This window comes from Peromyscus eremicus, chromosome 14 (genome assembly GCF_949786415.1).
Source record: "Peromyscus eremicus chromosome 14, PerEre_H2_v1, whole genome shotgun sequence".
NCBI classification, from domain to species: domain Eukaryota; kingdom Metazoa; phylum Chordata; class Mammalia; order Rodentia; family Cricetidae; genus Peromyscus; species Peromyscus eremicus.
Window position 1 is genome coordinate 75,081,680 of NC_081430.1, and position 8,001 is coordinate 75,089,680.

Consider the following 8,001-nt stretch of genomic DNA (forward strand, 5'->3'; position numbering starts at 1 on the left):
CAGGTAATCTACCAATGGAGCTAAATTCTTAGTCTTTCTCGCTAGACTTAAGAATGGACCCCAAAATATAACTAGCTTGTGCTGGTAAATTCTGATGGACAATCTGATGGGATTAAGAAGTGCCTAGGAGATTAGAAATGCACCCCTCTGAGTGAGTACATAAACATGCCCTGAATGTGATTGTGCAATCCATAGTCTAGAACCTAAAGAAAATAAAATTTGGAGAAAAGAAAAGAAAAAAACCGCAGGTGCTCTCTGTCTCTCTGTCCCTTTCTATCTGTCTGTCTCTCTCTCTGCTTCCATGATGTGAGCTGCCACGTCCTGCTGTACCTTCCTTGCTAAGGCAGACTAATGAAAACTTTGAGCTCAGATAGGCAGTTAGTTCCTCCCCTTAAGCTGTTTATGTCTGGTATGGTTGTTATGGATGGTCACAGCCATGAAAGGTGTGCCTAACCTCTGCAGTCCTGAGGTCTCGTGGCAGCAGCATAGGAAAGAGCTACCACTCCAACAGTTGAGGGAATGAGAGAAAAAGGTTCCGATGACTAGAATTTAAGAACCTGAGGAAGGGACCTATGGAGCTGGCAACCCCGAGATGCAGCTCTGGGGAGGGGTGCCAGCTGGTTGGAGCTGTGGAACTGGCAGTGGTGTGATGGGACTGGTTTTCTAAGTGTCGGGGAAAACGGAAGGTGTGTTCCACTGTTGCTGAGGGAAGGAGCTGTGGCTGCCAGCATGAAGAAGCGTGGCTGGGGTGAGACTCAACCGGAGATGCACTCCTGTCCTGTGTCACCTCTGTGGAGCTCAACAGAGACAGCAGGAAAGCAGGAGCATGGTCTTGGGGAGCTTTTGCTTAGCATCCCAAGACATAGTGCGAAGGGGTGGCCTTGGAACCAAGTGCCAGTCACAAGTATGGGTGAATTTATGTCCTCTTGTTTGTCTTAATATAAAGAGCCCCTTGCCCTCTTACTTAAGGGAGCACATTAGCATGCTTTCAGAGAATCAAAACCATACAAAAAGGTGTTTCCTGAGAAATTTCCTCACCCCTGAACCCTTCCAGCCTGTCCTCCCATCTCTTATAGGTAACCCACTCTGTTATTTTCTCATTTATCCTTCTTGTGAGTATTTTCTATATTTAGACAGATACTACGTTATTCTCTTTTATATTTTACATAAAAGTATGTTGTGTTAGTCAGCTTCCTTCGACTGTAACAAATACCTCAGGTAAATGAATGTGTAAAGAGACAAGGGTTGTCTTGGCTCACAGTTTTGGAAGGGTCAGTCATGGCTGCTTGGCCCTGCTGCTTTTGGTCTGAGGTGAGCAGCACATTAGGGTGGGGATATTGTTACAAAGCAGTGCTCACCTTATGCCAGCAGTAAGCTAAAAGAGGCAGAGACCTACACCCCACAAGGCCTGAGCACATATTCCCAGGTCCAAAGTTATGCAAGACTTCTTAGGAAGCCACACTGCTTAAAAGTTCTGATATCCAAACAGTGCCCAGTTGAGATGTTCCAGATCCAAACAATAGCTTGTATCTATATACTATCTAAAATTATCTTCATTTTGAATTAAAATTTTCACTTGCATTAATTAATTAATTTTGTATGTGGGCATATGCACGGGAAAATGCATGTGCTGTGGTGCCCCAGAGGCTATCTAGTGAGACCTTACTCAGGATCAGAGAATCTGGGCTTGCTTTACCCAGCAGGGCTGCATAAGGAGATGATTTGGCCACAGGCGTGTTTACCAGGTATTTGGAAAGGTCTACACTTGGCTGTACGGTGTGCTTTGGGTGTGCTTTGATCTTGTAAAGGGGAGGTCTTTTGCCTTTCCTCTTGGCATGTTATAAAAAGCCCTTTTCAATAAAGGATGAGCCTGTTGGGTATTGATCCAGGCCCTCCCGAAGCTGTCCTGTGTTTCTGTCTTTCTTCTTATTAACTAGGTCTCTCTTTCTATCTGATATTTCCTCATTCCTCTCTTCCTCCACCTAAGAACCCTTTAAAAAGTGGGAGCTGGACTCCATTCACACTAGAGTCAGTTCTACCATGTGAAGCCCAGAGATTGGAGACAGGGCAAGACAGTGCAGAGGCTCCTCCATCTTGTCTTCTGGCTGAGGCCATTTCTGGTTAACTAGGATCTGATCTTCTTGATGGAGAATACCATGGAAAACTACCCAACTCTATTTAGGAACCAAAGGTTAGGATGTCCTTGCTAACTTATCTTAGCCTTTGTCAAAACTGCTCAGTTGTGCAGAACCTCCTCCAGCTAACTGGTTATCTTAGCTTCTGTGAAAATTGCTCACTTCCAGCTGTTTACTCTGCAAAACCCCCTTTGCAGCTGCCGAGTGAGATGCCTGGATGAGGTCTCTCCCCTTAAAAACCCCATGTTCTGAACACTCAGGGCCACACCTAGGTTACCGAACACTTGGGTGTGGTCCCAGCTGGCTGGACTAAAGACTTCCAGTTGGCTATACACTGTGTATGAGAGTCATCTCTGGTGAGCTCCCCTTGATGGATCGAACTCAGGTCCTTAGCTTTGGCAAAAAGCACCTTCACATGCTGATCCACCTTACTAGAACCTCGTTTTGAATTTTTCAGTATATTCTGATGGAGATTTTTTCCAGTCTTTTAATAGTATTCTTTCAGTCAGATTCTATCAGTTTGCCCAGCCAACAATCATCTATCTTTCTTCCTTTTTCTTTCTTTCTCTCTCTCTCTCCCTCCCTCCCTCCCTCCCTCCATTCCTTTCTCCTCCTCCTCCTCCTCCTCCCTTTTTTTAAAGAAAAAGGACTTACATAATTTAGGCTAGCTTTGATCTCACTATGTAGCCAAGCTGGCCTGTAATTTGCAATCCTCCTGCCTCTTGAATGCTGTATTTACAGGCATGTACTGTCGTGACCATCTGCAGATTTTTTTTTTTTAACTCCAAATAGTGCTGTAAGAACAGCCTGGCACATGAACACTTTTGAATTGTTGGAGGTGTGTTCTCATGGTAAATTTCTAGACATGGGACCACTGGGCTGCGGTGGATCTCTGAGGGTTTGCCGGACATTGCCAAATTCTTCTCCATCAACTTTGTACTACCTTTCCTTCCACCAGGAACATATGAAGGTGCTTCAGCAGGCCCAGCAGCACACTATGCTGTCAAGATTTTGAACTTTGGCCTATCTCATAAGTAAAATAAATCTTGTCTCAGTATGCTTTTGTAAGACTGATGCAGGGCCTCCTGTGCCAAGAAGGCACTTGGGATAGTTCTGATTTACATATTGCTTATGATGAGTGAGCTGAGCAGAGATTCTCGTGTTTAAGTGTCAGTTTTACATTCGCTGTTGTTCATTTTCTAGTCATATCTTTGCCGGCTTTTAGGGTAAATTTTTGGCATTTATCCTAAAAAGTTTTAAATTATTTATAAACTGGGTGTGGTGGTATGAAACTTTAGTCCGAGCACTCAAGAGCCTGAAGTAGGAGGGTTCTTTTTTCAAAAAGGGGGGGGTGGGGTGGGAGGGTACTGCAGAGATAGCTCAGCTCTGAAGATCCAGTAAGGCCATTGCAGAGGACCAGGGTTCGGTTCCCAGCACCCAGATGGGGCAGATCATAACCTCCTGTAACCCCAGCTCCGAGGGCGCTGCTGTCATGTGTTCACACATACTCTCAGACACACACACACACACACACACACACACACACACACACACACACATTTAAAAATAAAATAAACTTTTGAAAATGGTTTTTATATATTAGGAATTTTAGTGTTTTTTTCTTTCTTTCTTTTTTTGTTCATTTTTTTCCCTCTTTTTTTTTGTCATGTTTTGTGCATGTACAAGTACACAAGTCCATGCACATACTTGTGGAGGACATTAAAGGGCATGGGGTGGTTTCCTCTATTGCTCTTGGCCTATCACCTTGAGGCAGTTTCTCAAAGAAGAGGAAGTCGGTTGAACCATCCTCTCCTGCTTGCTGAGCAAACCCTTCTACCTACTGAGCATTCCACCAACCCCCAATTTTGGTCTTTTTTTTTTCTGTAATATAGGTTATAAATATTTCATCTGACAGACACGTCTTTTGACTTTGTTCATGGAGGTTTTGCTCTTCAAAAGCTTAAACAATTTTAACACAATTAAATGTATCAATATTGTATCTTAGTGAACCCTCATTTTGAGGCATAATTAGAACATTTCCCTCATACCCAGTTAATAGAGGAATTTAGCTATATTTTCTTTTAATACTATCCCCACTTGGTTCTCTGATCCATTTGGAACTTGTATCATCTCAAATGAATGTTTTTGTTGTCTGTTGCTGTATGACAAAAAGCTCCAAACTTAGTGGCTTGAAAGCACATCTGTTTCATTATTTCACGTGGTCAGTGCAGGCTGAGCTCAGCCTGCTTGGTCTGCTTGTCTTGCCCTGACACATAGTTGTGGCATTTGATGCTGGCCTGGGGCTACTCAGAGGATTGATGTGCATTTAGAGCAGGAATTTCTCTTTCCCCATCTGAGTCCATGGCCTCTGCTCTGTGTGGCCTCGCTGTGTATCTTTTTAGTGGGGCGGCTGGACTGCTCCCCTCCCTCCCCCCATCCTTCCTTCATCTTTCTGTTTTATTTCTATGTTTCATTACGATAAATTTAACATACATAAAAATCCACTCATTTAAAGTGTCCGGTTTAGCTGGGGGGTTGTGCTTGCCTTTAATTCCAGCACTCACGAGACAGAGGCAGGTAGATCTCTGTGATCTACTTAGTGAGTTCCAGTCCAGCCAATCAATCAATCAACCAATCGTTTACACTTCAATGTTTTTAGAATACTCATAAAATGCATCTTCACCATCGAATCTTAGAACATTTTTACCATCTCCTTTTATTTATTGGCATTTATTCCCCACTTTATGCTGGCCCCCTCAGCCCTGCCCAAGCCTCAGGCCACCAAGATCTACTTCCTGGCTCTTCAGTTTGTATGTGATGGACACACCATATAAATGGAGTCATGCAACTTGTAGACTTTTTTTTTTTTTTTTTTTTTCTGAGACAGGATTTCTTTGTGTAACAGCTGTGGCTGTCTTGGAACTCACTCTGTAGACTAAGCTGGCCTTGAACTCAAAGAGATCCACCTGCCTCTGCCTCTGCCTCTGCCTCTGCCTCTGCCTCTGTCTCCTGAGTGCTGGGATTAAAGGTGTGCACCACCACCGCCTGGCTCAACATGTGGGCTTCTATGACTGACTTGTTTTGCTTGTTTCATGACGGTCGTGATTTATCCAAGTTGTGATGTGTATCAGAACTTCATTCCTTTTACATACATGCATAATAATGCATGGTGTGGCCAGTCCATAGTTGTTTATCTGTTGGGGCATATTTACCTTGCTTCCAATGCTTCTTTGAACTTTTTTGCGTGAACATACAACTGTGTCCCTTGGTATCTAGGGGGATGGGGGAGTTGGTTCTACTCGACATAGCTATTTTATAAAGAGTAAAGGTTTATTTTGCCTCAAAGCTTGAAGGTTCCAGTCTGTGCGTGGCTGGCTTCACTCCTTGGGCCTGTGTGAGACACTGGTCACAGTAGCAGCCGACTTCACGCTCTGGGCCTGTGTGAGACACTGGTCATGGTAGCAGCCGGCTTCACGCTCTGGGCCTGTGTGAGACACTGGTCATGGTAGCAGCCATAGTAGAGTGAAGCTGCTCGCGTCATCACCATGAAGCCACAGAGAGGAAGCCACCGACCATCCGGGTCTTCCTCTTCCAGGGCGTGCTCTCCCCGCAAAAACCTCCCCCAGGCCCTCCCAAAGGTGCAACCACCTTCCAGTTGTGCTACCCAGTAATCAAGCATTTAACTCTTGGGCCTTTGGGGGGACAGTTATTCAAACAATAGCAGCCCCCGCAGCTGCTCAGCTTACACAAAATGATGTGTTTACACATATATAATTTACATATACCCTCCTAAATACTCTAAATCACCTCCTGATTTAGGTTTTCTTTATTTATTTAGGCTTTTTTTTTAGTGTTAAATACTTTTTGATATTATACATAAACCACAGTAAGTGCCTTTCAGCGGTAGAAGGCAGCATCCTCGATGACGTAGGGAATTCTAATTAAATCGGCATCGTCAAGAACAGACAGTTGCTTCCTGACGTGTAGCCGTTGCCTGTAACAGGCCAGTGAACACAAACTGAAACACAGGTGAGTCTTCTTGTTTCTGAGACGGTGATGGAATTTTCCCATCGTTTAAACATATTCATATGCCTAGTTATATACACCTCAGTATAAAGCCGTTCAATCGGTTTGAGGCGACACCCCATCTCTGTGGAAAGTTGAACAGTACTAATCAAGTTTAATCCTATCTTGAGAAAGGGACAGCAGTGACAGTGTTTCTGCGACTAGAATTGTTATTTTAAAGGAGAGCGTATCCACTTTACTACAAGTCAGCTTCCCTTAATCAGGACTGTCCAACAAAAACGTTGTTAACCATTCATAATCTGTATTTCTCGTGTACAAATTAGATTATGGTACACATGAAAAGCCATGAGACATTTGTTTTGTAATAAATAAGGCAGGGGAAGTACTCACTAGTAGCCTTACTCACTAGATATGGAAGTACTGACTAGAAGCCTCACTCACTAGACATGGAAGTACTCACTAGTAGCCTCACTCACTAGACATGGAAGTACTCACTAGTAGCCTTACTCACTAGATATGGAAGTACTGACTAGAAGCCTCACTCACTAGACATGGAAGTACTCACTAGTAGCCTTACTCACTAGACATGGAAGTACTCACTAGTAGCCTTACTCACTATATAAGCCACTAGGCCTGCCATTTCTCCCTCCTTGTTAATGCCAGCGAAGATCACTTTTGTTCCAGGGACGTACTTCCTGGGATTCCCCGAAAACTCCATCAGATATCCTCTCCCCTGGTAACGCTCATTTTGATATCTGTATAAGAGAATCCAGAGGCCCGACCTGGCTTCTGCCCAAACAGACCATGGATACGGTCCAGGCCTATGCGTGCCTCCCTTTTCCACAGAGTGGCGCTGGGCACATTTCGGAACTAAAGTCTGCTTGCCTTTCTCAGCATTACCCAATTTTTAATTTGCTCTCGACGGGTCAACATCACAAATGCTGCCACCTGAAGACAGTCACCCCTCTCTCTTATATAGGCTGTAAAGACAGGGTGTCCCTATGCAGTAGGGCCTTATTTATTACAAAACAAATGTCTCATGGCTTTTCATGTGTACCATAATCTAATTTGTACACGAGAAATACAGATTATGAATGGTTAACAACGTTTTTGTTGGACAGTCCTGATTAAGGGAAGCTGACTTGTAGTAAAGTGGATACGCTCTCCTTTAAAATAACAATTCTAGTCGCAGAAACACTGTCACTGCTGTCCCTTTCTCAAGATAGGATTAAACTTGATTAGTACTGTTCAACTTTCCACAGAGATGGGGTGTCGCCTCAAACCGATTGAACGGCTTTATACTGAGGTGTATATAACTAGGCATATGAATATGTTTAAACGATGGGAAAATTCCATCACCGTCTCAGAAACAAGAAGACTCACCTGTGTTTCAGTTTGTGTTCACTGGCCTGTTACAGTCCCTATGGCTGGCCTGGAACTTGCAGTGGTCCCCCTGCCTCTGTCAAGTGCTGGGATCAACAGGTGTGTATACCCCCATGCCTGGTGTCTTAGGGTTTCTATTGCTGTGATGAAACACTATGACTAAAAAGCAAGTTGGGGAGGAAAGGGTTTATTTGGCTTAGACTTCCATATTGCTGTTCATTATTGAGGGAAGTCAGGACAGGAACTCAATAGGGCAGGAACCTGGAGGCAGGAGCTGAGGCAGAAGCCATGGAGGAGTGCTTGCTATGGCTTGCTCCCATGGCTCGCTCAGCCTGCTTTCTTCTAGAACCCAGGACCACTGCCCAGGGATGGCACCACCCACAGTGGACCCTCCCCCATTGATCACTAATTAAGAAAATGTGCTACAGCTGGATCTTACGGAGGCATTTTCTCAATT

The 8,001-nt window shown here is 44.2% G+C and overlaps 1 pseudogene; it reads right to left on the bottom strand.

Moving 5' to 3' along the window:
• Window positions 1-6,032: 6,032 nt before the first annotated feature.
• On the bottom strand, window positions 6,033-7,068 carry LOC131923997 (cytochrome c, somatic-like; annotated as a pseudogene).
• Between the last annotated feature and the right edge of the window lie 933 nt (window positions 7,069-8,001).